Raw genomic sequence first — 11,687 nt, forward strand, 5'->3', positions numbered from 1 at the left:
ATATATATATATATATATATATATATATATATATATATATATATATATATATATATATATATATATATATATATATATATATATATATATATATATATATATATATATATATATATATACACACACAGTGCAACTGACGGTGGTGTGCTGTGGACCACCGTCGGTTGTACTTCACTCGTCCAAGAGGCAGGACGCGCGTAGAGTACGCTCCTGAACGCTATGCAATGTGGTGACCGCGGTTTAAATCACGAATCCGGGATCTCAATGAGAGGCGACGTAATGCTAACGCATTTCTCTTGCATTTAGCGCTAAAGCGCTACTGAATTTATGCCTTTTTCTTTAGCTTGATAGGAGGCATTTTTCTTTTTTCATACCGTCCTACCCATTTGAATCTGGCTGCTTGACATCGAAGCTACACCGACGTAACCAACGCGCTGGATCATTTCTGAAAATAATTCGCCTCCAGTAATGCGACATTAAATGCAACATCATTTCTTCGAGCCCCTCAGTTCCCCTTAATTTTCTCACTCATTACGTCCGTGAAGATCAGACACAAAATGTGCGCACTTCATTGGGGATAACGAACACTTGAAAACTGAGCTAAATATGAAAAATAAGAAAACACGCTTACTCCCCGCAAGATGGCTTTTCAAAAAGCTAGTGAATTCTTTTAGGCTACCTTGCAGGGCATCACTGGCAAGCCATTCAACCTCCTACGTATAGAACGCGTACGTAGTGAGACCAGACGGTTTTGCACTTTCATGTAATCCCGGACAACGGTCGAGTTGAAAGGTTTGCGACTTCCGCACCCTATACTAGACAACCCTTCACTAGAGACAGACACGAGAAGCAAACACTGCGTCGTCTAGGGCGGAGAAGCCATAACTATCTCTAAACTGGCACTGCAGAAACCGTACGTTCAATGGACCCGGGATGCCCAATCTTATCTGCGCGCTTTCGAGTGTGTGTTCATAACTCTCTGTCGAGGGGTACAAAAACAAGGGAATATGAGGACCGGGACGTATCCAGTTTCCAAGAATCTCCGTCCCCCTTCGGTGTCGCAGAGCCTTGAACCGCACTCCTGCAGCAAGCGTTGTCAGCACAGTTTGCTCAGTAGGCGGTTTTTACACTTGACAAAGGTCGCTTTGCGGACCCGGGGCTAATCTGAAAGGGTTAGTCAGAATGGGCATGCCGTGTTGATTGCACACGCTTTAGAAAGAAGCAGAACCACGTACCACGTGATTCTGCTTCACGTGGCAGCCATCACGTGGTAACAGATTATGCTTACGATACGTGATTGTTGGGCTGACCAGAGCGACGTCGGCACAGAAGCAGACGACAAGTCAAACCTGCTAGAGCTGACAGACGTTTACGGATTGAACAAGAACATTGGTCAGCTGCGCATGACTCTTCCCGAGTTGGTCACCTCAAGGAAAAGTTGCAAGCATTTCAGACAGCCATAAACGTTCTTGCATAAGGTACCAGAAGAACCATGACTCCAAGGACGGCAGCTGCAGTGACTTTAATCGCAATTCTTCTCGCTTCGGATGTGGCTCGGGCTCAGCTGCCTACGCCAGGCTATCAACGTTGCAGGATGTTCTGTGGCATCGCGGAAACCGTGCGCACGTGAGTCATGCGTTTACCCTTCCACGTACCTTTAAGAGCAAAACAAATCTTCGATAGTCAATTCGATGTCAAAGCAAATTTGATGCTCATATTTGATGTCATTCCAAGTCTCCGCTATTCGAGCATCCCTAATATCTAATAATTAGGTTCTAAGTATCGCATGTTACAGTACCTTCAGCAATATTGATATTAAGGAGAGTACAAAATACGCAGACGCAAGTAGTCGAAGCACTGGATAAGTACTGAGTAACAAGGCAATTTTTTACAGGAATGTTTTCATTGGACGGGGCTCCAACTCAGCCAGGTCTCGGCCTTGGTGTAAATAATAGTAGTGCCCCCCCCCCCCCCCCCATCAAGTATAAAAAAATGAGCAAAGTAAATTGTAGTATGTGCACATTTCTCCGCCGCATTCATTCCTTAGTATTCCCGTTCCCTACATCCTGATTTACTGCAACGGTTGTTTGAGGCTCATCACTGCCAATGCGCAGCGTGACAGGCAACGTAAAGAATGCTAGAGAGACTGCTCTCACTGCTGACGTTCGCGACAAAAAATAGTGCGTGATATATGAAAGAAAGATACAGGTAGGTGTCAAATAGATAGACGTCAAATTAGGCTTCACACTTTTACATAGCAAAATATGACGCAATTATTACATGGGAGGCGCCACAAATCTGAACCCGTTTACCATTTACCGAACAGTGTGGCGCGTTGTTACAGAGCAGCGGTCACGGCGCACTACTTGCGCTCGCGATCAAAATATAGTGCGTCGCATATTGCAAGCATAAATGTGCACAATTAACACGAGATGTGACGTAACCTTGCGTCCACAAGTTGTACTTTTAATATGCGAAGTAGTTATTCCTTAGAATGAGAGCGTCGCAGATCAAAAGGAAAAAAATTAACTGCACTGCGAAACGCGCGGAGTGATAATTCTATGAAACCGGACTACTTGCGTAGTTTCCGCAGCGTTGCCTGTTTACTGTGAAACGGAGCACAGATTGCGCAAGGCACACAGTTTCTAGAAAATGGTTATACCCCAAATGTACATTTACGATCGACATACCGCCTACAGTCATTAAATATAATTTAATTGACAAAATTATTTAGCGAAAATGTCCTAAAAGTTGTATGAACAGAGGGAAAGTGTCTCAGGCAGGCAGGCCGATGTTTCGATAGGTCGCCTTTGACAAAGATAGGTCCACCTATCAAAACATAGACCAGCCTGTAGGAAGCACTTTACCTCCGTCCATGCAACTTTTATCCCACGGTGTGTTTCCATCTGTCAGGCCCCGTTTAAGACCTCGAATCATCGTGTTCGTGATTCACAGCTGTGTTGGGCGTGAACAAAGAAAACCGCCATGAAAAACCTTGCAGTGTTCGACTGTGCGTGATTCGCGTGCTTATTTTTCGTTTTTTTTTTTTTTATCTCCGCACGCAGGCAGTGCTGTTACCGCTACAATATCTGCTGCCTGATGAGAGACCAGCTCTACGTCAATCCCTACGTGGAACCGGCATTGCCCTACATTCAGCACGATCTCAACCTGGACGCCCGGCTCGGACCACACCTGCCGTGAACATCGTGTTGAATGTTGCATGGCAACGAAAAATAAGGACGTGAAAATAAAGCGCACCTTTATGCCGAACGCAGTGGTTTATGCCGAACTTTGACTGCTATTGTTTGTGGTTTTGTTGTGCAGTACGTATATGCTTCGGGTATTGCGATAGGCCAAGAGTTCTTTAGGCACACTGTTTAGGCTACAATAGAGTCCGCGCAGGCGTAGTTAAAGTTTATGACACACCTACGTCTTGGCAACGGAGCTCGGTTCAAAGAAAAAAGTTTGATAAGACGCAGTGAATCAAATGATGCAATGAATCACTAGCGCTAAAATGCGCAAGTTTTCGGGAAAATTGTGCAGTTTTTTTATAGAACACTAATTTGACAAAAAAATCAAAGGAAGTCTTGGATGAATGAAGAAACATGCATAACCGAGACCTTTGACCAAATGAATACATTTCTTTCGTTGACTTTTCTGTTTCCTTTTCTTAATTTATGCTTTTTCCCGTACCCTTGACCTTGTACGTCTATCTCGGAATGATCTGAAAATTAATTCAAAGGTCGCTTCCCGATTTGTGGCCGCCACCCGATCTTCAGCTAATTCGATCACTGTGGTTATGCGCTAAAATACTTCAATCCAGGAAAAACGACAACAATGACATGAAATAAACATTTTTTTATCAATTGTTCAAGTTTGTAAATGACCGCGAACAAACACCCGGATTCATGGTTTATACACTTTTCTTTCTACGTACACTTGTCGCCGTAACCTTAGTCTTTCATTTACGTACAGCTTAAACTGTGGGCGAGAAAACCACCATCGTATCTACGAAGTCCCCCAGGCGTGGCTGGTTATCGGGCCGACAGTTTGACTCATCACTTTAGGAAACAACAGCAACGACGACTCACCGGGTACATCAGCGCGGCTTCGTTTCACGCGAAGCAAAAGGAGAAGAAGAAGAAGAAACGGCCGCGAGCGTTCGGGACCCCGTGAGGTAAGCTGTGAAAACCGTTCGCATCATATTTCAATGCAGAAAGCCAGAAACGCGGCGAAAACTGTCTTGTCGGTGGAAACGTGAGTCACCTGATCGACGCGGCTAAGCTGTTCGGGAGTTAAACCAATCTCGGCATTGCGAATTCTCCCTGGTTTAGGTCACACGAGCTCCGACTAGCGCAGCGCTGGTGAATGTTTATTCTAGGAAGAAATAGATACAGGCGGTTGTTTCGAATAGCCGAGCAGGCTTCGTGCTTCCTCATCTTGGGAGACCTACCACGTAGTTCTTTGGTATTCTCGGCGCTTCCCGGTCGCCCAGCGGTCTGCATCCTAGTCCAAGGTCGCGGATGCGATTCACAGCCTCGGAACCAGCATTCCGAAAGAGGCAGATTGCGAAGGAGTTTGTGATGCTTTGGTGCGCGTTTATTGATGAGGTGTTTCGTCCCAATAGCAACGCCTTATGAGAAACTTAGTAATAAAGGGGAGGGGGGGGGGGGAGGTGCTCTGGATAAAGCTCGATCACCTCAGATTCTTTAACGTGCGCACAAAGCACGGTACACAACATTTCTTTTTTTTTAATTGCGCCTTCATCAGAATGTCATCGCGGTGTCGGGCGGGAGTCGAGCCCGCGACCTCGTGCTCGGCAGCTAGATGCCCAGCAGCACCTGCTGCTCGGGCAGTAAAGCTTAGTGCTGCGGCCTTTACTACGAGACGTTTAATAGCCCGCTTGTATGCTATATCTGAGAAGCAAAGTGTAATCACTCAATACTTCAATCAAGGTTACGTTAGGCACTTCATTCACCCCCACCCCCATCTCATTAATAATTTCTTGCTAATCATCATCACCAGCCCGGCTACGCCCACTGCAGGGTAAAGGTCTCTCCCATACTTCTCCAAGTACCCCGGTCATGTACTAATTGTGGCCATGTTGTCCCTGCAAATTTCTTAATCTCATCCGTCCACCTATCTTTCTGCCGCCCCCTGCTACGCTTCCATTCTCTTGGAATCCTTGCTAATATGAATCTTGCTAATACCTAATTCCATGTTCAATGAAACCGCTCCTGGTGCTGTTTGTACAAGTTCGATCTTCGAGTAATGGCTTTCTTTTTCTCGAATACTCCTCCTAGTTAGTCAAAACGATGCCTGCAGGCACTTGCTTTCTTGCATAAGGGACGTATTTCCGGATGAATGAGAACAAAGAGGACCGAGGGGCCCAACTTTTATTAATAATATCATAAGAAGCCAACAAACGAAGACACCAATGACAACATAGGGGGAATTACTTGTACTTACTCATTGAATTAAAGAAATGATAAATTATTGGAAATTAAAGTGGATGAAATAATAACTGGCCGCAGGTGATTTCGTATCCCACCTACGGCCAGTTAGTTCATTCACTTTCATTTCCATTAATTTATCATTTCTTTAATTCAATCAGTAAGTAAAAGTATTTCCACTTATGTTGTCCTTGGTTTCTGTTTGTTGACGTCTTATAATATCCTCGGATGGTCACTTTCGACGATACCATCACTTTCGCGTGACGTAGTACACGGCGCGTTGTATTATTTAGGTGGTTTTGCTCAACTAGCCAATCAGCTCAGCCGATTTTGCTCAAACGGCCGCATTGAAAGTGACTATCTCCGAAAGTGACCGTCCGAGAATACATCTCCAAAGCTGGAGAACGAGCTGCGAAGCTGCGGAACTGTAATCGAGCGGCGTTTTTCTACAAATTGCCCGAGACGCCAACAATGAGTATGCCATCACGGCTACGTAACAGTGGCTTCAGTGCAGCTAAATTTAGCCCTCTTTTTTCTTCAGACTCAGTCTCCATTAACTGGTTGTCGCTTAAGTAACATGTTATTACCGTATCAGGTGAACTCATCCTGCTTATCCTTTTTCTTTTTCTACCGTATTTTTCATACACCTGCACGAATGAAGAGCAATAGAACGCCCACAGTGAAAGCATCCAGCAAACCTATGAAGACGCTCACGCCGGGTCCTCAACCTGCTGGTGAGGTCGAACGCGCACGCTTTTCTTTTTTAACTACCGGTCTTATCGGTCAACAATTCTACATTGGCATTTCCGTAATCTCTCGCGGCTGCAACGAGCAAACGCACCTACACGAAGGTGATCCTCTCCTTCTTAAGCCCCGAACTATCTGGCTGGGTCCCAGAATTTCTTATAAACTCCACTTCCTTCTGTTAACTTGAACCCCGATACGAGCTGTACCCGTTCATTCTCGAATCCGCGTAGCCGTTATCGCGTGACCCATCGTAACCTCTGTCATTCTGTCGTTCCATCTCTCGTTGTGCTTTAACAAGCTTATTTATCGAGCGTGGTAAACACGTGCCTCTGTGTACGCCCACGCTGCCCCACACCGAGCCAACTTTTGCCTGTGCATCGACAGCGCGCAAGTTGATCCCGGAACCGGCCAGCCCGGTGTCGTTGGAGGGCATACACTGGTCCAGCATGTCCTGCTCCGAACCGGAACCCGACACGTGCAGGATGTCGCACTCGCCGCCCTTGTCCGACTTCTCCTACGGCAGCGACGCCGGATACGTGTGAGTGCGCTACGCAAGAGCGTGCGAATATTCGAATTTGCGAATACGAGTTCGAAGGTATTCGTATTCGTATACCATGACCCTCGAATATTTTTTTAATATTCGTTTCTGGCCGAATTAAGGGACGAAACACTGTCGCCGGCTCGTCTCGTCGTATTTCGTTTCTGGGACGTTCTTCTTAGTCATTCGTTTGAGCTTTTCGATTGATTAGGTTAAGTCAGCTTGCTTTAGAGAAGGTTATCTGACCTTAGGCTACTTCAGATAGGATAAGGTTATGTGAGGTGAGGTTATGTTGTGTAAGATTAGCTAAGGTTACGTTAGGTAAGGTCAGGTTTAGTTTATTATTTGTATATAAGGTTAAGTTAGGGCGAATTAGTTAATTTAATGAGGTAAGTTCAAGTAAGGTTACGTTGTGCAACATTATATAGGGTCATGTTACGTAAGGCTGTTAGAGTGGATTATTTAACTTGAGGATGCGTTACGCAATTGTGGTAAGGTTGGGGCACGTTGTTAAATTAAAGTAAGGTGGAGGTAAATTAAGGTTACGTTAGGGTATCTTAGTTGAAGCTAGGCCAAGTTGTGTACAGGGGTGTCGTATCTCGGTGTTCAGCCAGCTGCCTTTGCCGGACTGCAACATGGGCCGTCCTCTGGTCTACCTGGGCAGCTTCCTAGGCCTGCTGTGCGCCGTCGGAGGCGTTGCCACGGCAACCTTCGTACTCGCAGGCGGACCGCACGGTGAGACAGGGCCCCTGGTGCAAGCATTGAGCTTGCATGGTTATTCGGAATAACATTCTCGCAGACAAACGCGCAACGACGCAAGGAACAGTGAAATGATAAACGCCACTGAATACGCTCGTTGCATTTCTGTCTGGGCATTCTATCTTTTCTGACGTTGGACGCCTATCCTTTCGCAGCCCTCGTGTTACGCACTGGTCTACAATAATGAAGTACCCAAATTTCCCAACGCCATCCCTCACTGAAAACAACAGTTACATAGGAATAATACGGAGCCGTATGCGGATAATTACCAACATGCATGCTAGTTGAGGATCATTATGTTCGTAATGAAAAATTAGTACGTGCTACAGATACAACAATTGTAATAAAGTAGCCTCGAAAAGTTTTAACTGCGAATTGATTGATTGATTGATTGATTGATTGATTGATTGATTGATTGATTGATTGATTGATTGATTGATTGATTGATTGATTGATTGATTGATTGATTGATTGATTGATTGATTGATTGATTGATTGATTGATTGATTGATTGATTGATTGATTGATTGATTGATTGATTGATTGATTGGACCTTTTTCACTCGGCTTACATTACATTTCAATGCGGCCGCCATGGCAGGTAATCGAGCTTTCGACGTTAAGCTCATCAGCCGAACACCATGGCTACCAAGGCATCCCCGCGGATTTAAGAAAAGAAAGAACAGTGATAATAGTTAAAATAGTTAACTCGAGGCCATCGCAAAGTGTGTCTTTCACAGCCAACTGTGCAATTTTTCGGAGGTAAAACCTCTTTAATTATTAACCTTCAATGAAAAAAAAGAAAGATGTGAAAATGACTGCCCTTTGAATTCGGTTGCAGTGTTACACGGGGTTCCTAGGACGGTTTGGCTCCTCGGCACTCTACTTTTGCTTAAATGACACTAGCACCTCAGCAAAAAGTCTTGCTGAAATGACATGCTCTTATTTCTTGTCGCCAATTTTTTTGTCTCTTTTCTGCTGCGCACGAACCAAGTGAGCGCGGCAATCGAGGAGGTGGCAGGCCTTGACAGAGCAGGTAATTACCTTTCTCAGGTTGGTGAAATTGCCGCTCATATGTTCTCTGGTCGACAATATCCAAAGCACTCCCTCGCGGTTCCCCGATGCCGTGTATTGCTCCATAACAGTACAAATAAACAGCAGGAACGCTTCCAACGAGAGACGTTTGCAGAATGGGAACGAGTGGTCACTCGCCACTTCGGCTATTTTGGAACTGTATTGAATCGAATTGAATTTGAAGTTATTTCTGATTAATTTAAACAAAAAAATGTTACTATAACTGAAAATCAGAATCAACACACCAGCATGCTTATTTTTCGCTCGCACAGCTACTCCTAAAATAATTTTTTTTAATACTCACTTCTTTAGCGTCTTACAAGTCGTGTTCGTATCCGCAGATTCTGACATGAATATCGCGCCCGGCGCCGCAGCTCGAATCACGGCTGTGCCAGCCCGGATGCCATCGCCAAAGCCAGGTTTGCTCACAGAGTGCACAGTTGACGTCAACAGTTCACGGACTGTGGGATGTGATAAAAAGTATAACATTTTTGGCAGCCTGGCATTATGTTGTTGTTTTTTTTTTCAGCCTATACTGGTGTATCCAAACAACATGCAGCGTTGTACCGCTTTACTCGCTACCGCAGCAAACTGCTCGGACGTTCGACGTTTTCTCAGATGCGACGGTCTATAAACTTTTTGATACCTACTGTACGTTCAGCGCGCCCGTTTTTCTATCCGTGCAGATACTGGTGACCGCGTTACCAAATGTCCGTCAATGATCTCCCTCTTTTTCCAATGTTTCGTCGGCTGCCTTTATTTTTTTCCGTTGCTTTGAGTCTGTCCAAACGCAATCAATGTAGCGGCGCCACCACGAGCGCAAGTACCACCGCCACAAGAATTTATGACGATTAAGAGAAGGCAAGCTAGAAAAACCCGCGCGTCACCTCCCGACGTATTGACAAAGTGTATCCCGTACAAGCACTGCTTGAGCACAGACCGAAAGAGTGACCTCGTCACCCTTCAACATCGCACGCCGTGACAATTGACGCAGAAATGGTGCTACAGGGTGCCATCTTTGCAGGAACAACCGATTCGATCCCATGATGGTTTACCATGTGAAAAAGATCGCTGAACGTCCGTACACGTCAGCGGTGCCAAATGTCAGCTGGCTGCTTGCCTGCATTGTGCATTGGAAACGTATTCTACATAAACAACTATGAAAATGGATTGAGATTGCGCGACATATTTTGTTTGTTTTTCACGTCACCACGCGTACTCTGATCTTTATAACCATTTTATTCATATACACTATTTATACTTATTAAAGGGAAAATCAGACATCCACCCGTTCGTAGCAATTGCTACAAAGGAAACCCGGACCAGGACGAGGACCAGGACGAATTTTTTTTCAACTGCGAGGCTTTTCTTTTGAGGAACCCGTATATGTTTCTTTTGTAGCAGTTGCTACGAACGGGTGGATGTCTGATTTCCCCTTTAATAATCACTTCTCTCCACCTTGCGGGTTTCCGCAGAACTATTACGTCAAACTATTTATACTTAGTAACACAATACGCATGGCCTCTTTGATGTCCGTTCCTACAGTGATATGGGTTAACAGATCACTTTTATATGGAAAAGCAATGCTTGTGCAAGATGTGGTGTGCAAGTAGGCGACTTCGACATCGGCGTGCTGTCACTTTGTCAGAAATATGCTGCCACGACCTTTCTCCGCATTCGGCAAATATAAACAGCCCACCGCATTAGCAATAAGCCATGCCTCGGCCGATTACCACCATTCACAACCTACGTGACAATGTACAGATGCGATGATGTACTCAGTAACGATGATGATCAGTCACAATAGCCAACTAACCACAGTGCTCAATCGTCGTGGGGGAGCACTCGAGCGCTGGCTATTCACAAATCGTTCGTACTTGTGGGCTAGACTGTGTAATATTTAGAGGTGTCTATTTTAAAAGCGCCTACCTCTAATGTAACCAAATGTGGTCGCCTGTAAAAACGTTTTCGCCACATAAACACCATTTGTGCAACGGAGCACGCTTTACAGGCAGGCCAGTCAAGACGCGGTGAACATTTTTAATCGGCTGTTTTCTGAGTCATTTAATGTTATGATAAAAGAGTTCAGATCTTGCTCGAGTTGTTCAGCAGCGTCTAGTCCACCACTGCGCAAAATTCTATGGCTACGTCATGCGGCTCGCATAAAGGCCGCAATAGTGATATGCCCACACCGCACATACGAGTGCAAAACACGGTTCTGTCCACATAACAGAAGCAGTACTGAGGCGGTTGGAGCTCAACAAGAATGCACTAAGGTATGGGGGGAAAATGGACGCTTAAGAGAGGGAGCCAAGTTAAGGTGGATCGGTAAAATTTACTTCTGCAATACCAGAAGCTTCAGCCTTCTCGTGGGCACAGCATCTGTGAGCCAGAAAATACGGGGAAAAATAACTAAAGACAGGTTTGAAGTCCTTGCGCTGATGACTCGTGACGGCATGAGCTTTGGATAGCGTCTGCTCGGGACTAGTTCAAAATTTTGACGATAAAGAGGCACTATATATGTGGAATTTTGATAAAACCAAAGGCTACGCTTAGTGAGTTTTGAGAACTTATTCCGAAAGAAAACTGCCCAAACGCCCTAAAATACTTTCAAATCCGTGTCGCCACACTAACGTGCCGGCCCTGCGATTCGGTCGCGAAATTCGAAAGCGGAATCGCTGCCGTCCATTTTCGCCGCTAACAAGCAATCTTTCTTCAGCCAAATAAAACAGCGAATTAAGGTTTTTAAGACATATTTCACGAGGCTAAACAAAGCTAGTTTGGATCATTAGCGCCCTCTTCAAAGAGAAAAGTAATCTGAGCTGCATGAGTAAATTACCCTCCTAGAACTAGAACTAGAAAACTAGAACAGAACTAGAAACTAGAAAAGGACGAAAAAACACGAGGCGGCAGTCGACGCCGCCTTGAAGTTCTTCCACGCGCTCGCCATGACGTAATATATTTTGACGACATCTCCTGGGGTCTAGTCAGTTACTTAACGGTAAAGATCAACTGCACTGCATGCTAAAGGAGCCAAAGACCGAACTAAGCAAGCTTCAAGAAGTTTAGCGAGCCACAACTGCGAAAATACGATCAAATATTTTGAAATCCGTGCCG

General features: G+C 45.1%; 1 long non-coding RNA gene across 1 annotated transcript; it reads left to right on the forward strand.

The window, feature by feature from the left end:
* The first annotated feature begins 1,227 nt into the window (after positions 1-1,227).
* Positions 1,228-3,270, forward strand: LOC140219882 (uncharacterized). The gene is made up of 2 exons (XR_011896141.1): positions 1,228-1,626; positions 3,066-3,270. It is a non-coding gene; the product is annotated as an uncharacterized lncRNA (long non-coding RNA).
* The last annotated feature ends 8,417 nt before the right edge of the window (positions 3,271-11,687 follow it).

Source organism: Dermacentor andersoni, chromosome 8 (genome assembly GCF_023375885.2).
Source record: "Dermacentor andersoni chromosome 8, qqDerAnde1_hic_scaffold, whole genome shotgun sequence".
Lineage (NCBI taxonomy): Eukaryota > Metazoa > Arthropoda > Arachnida > Ixodida > Ixodidae > Dermacentor > Dermacentor andersoni.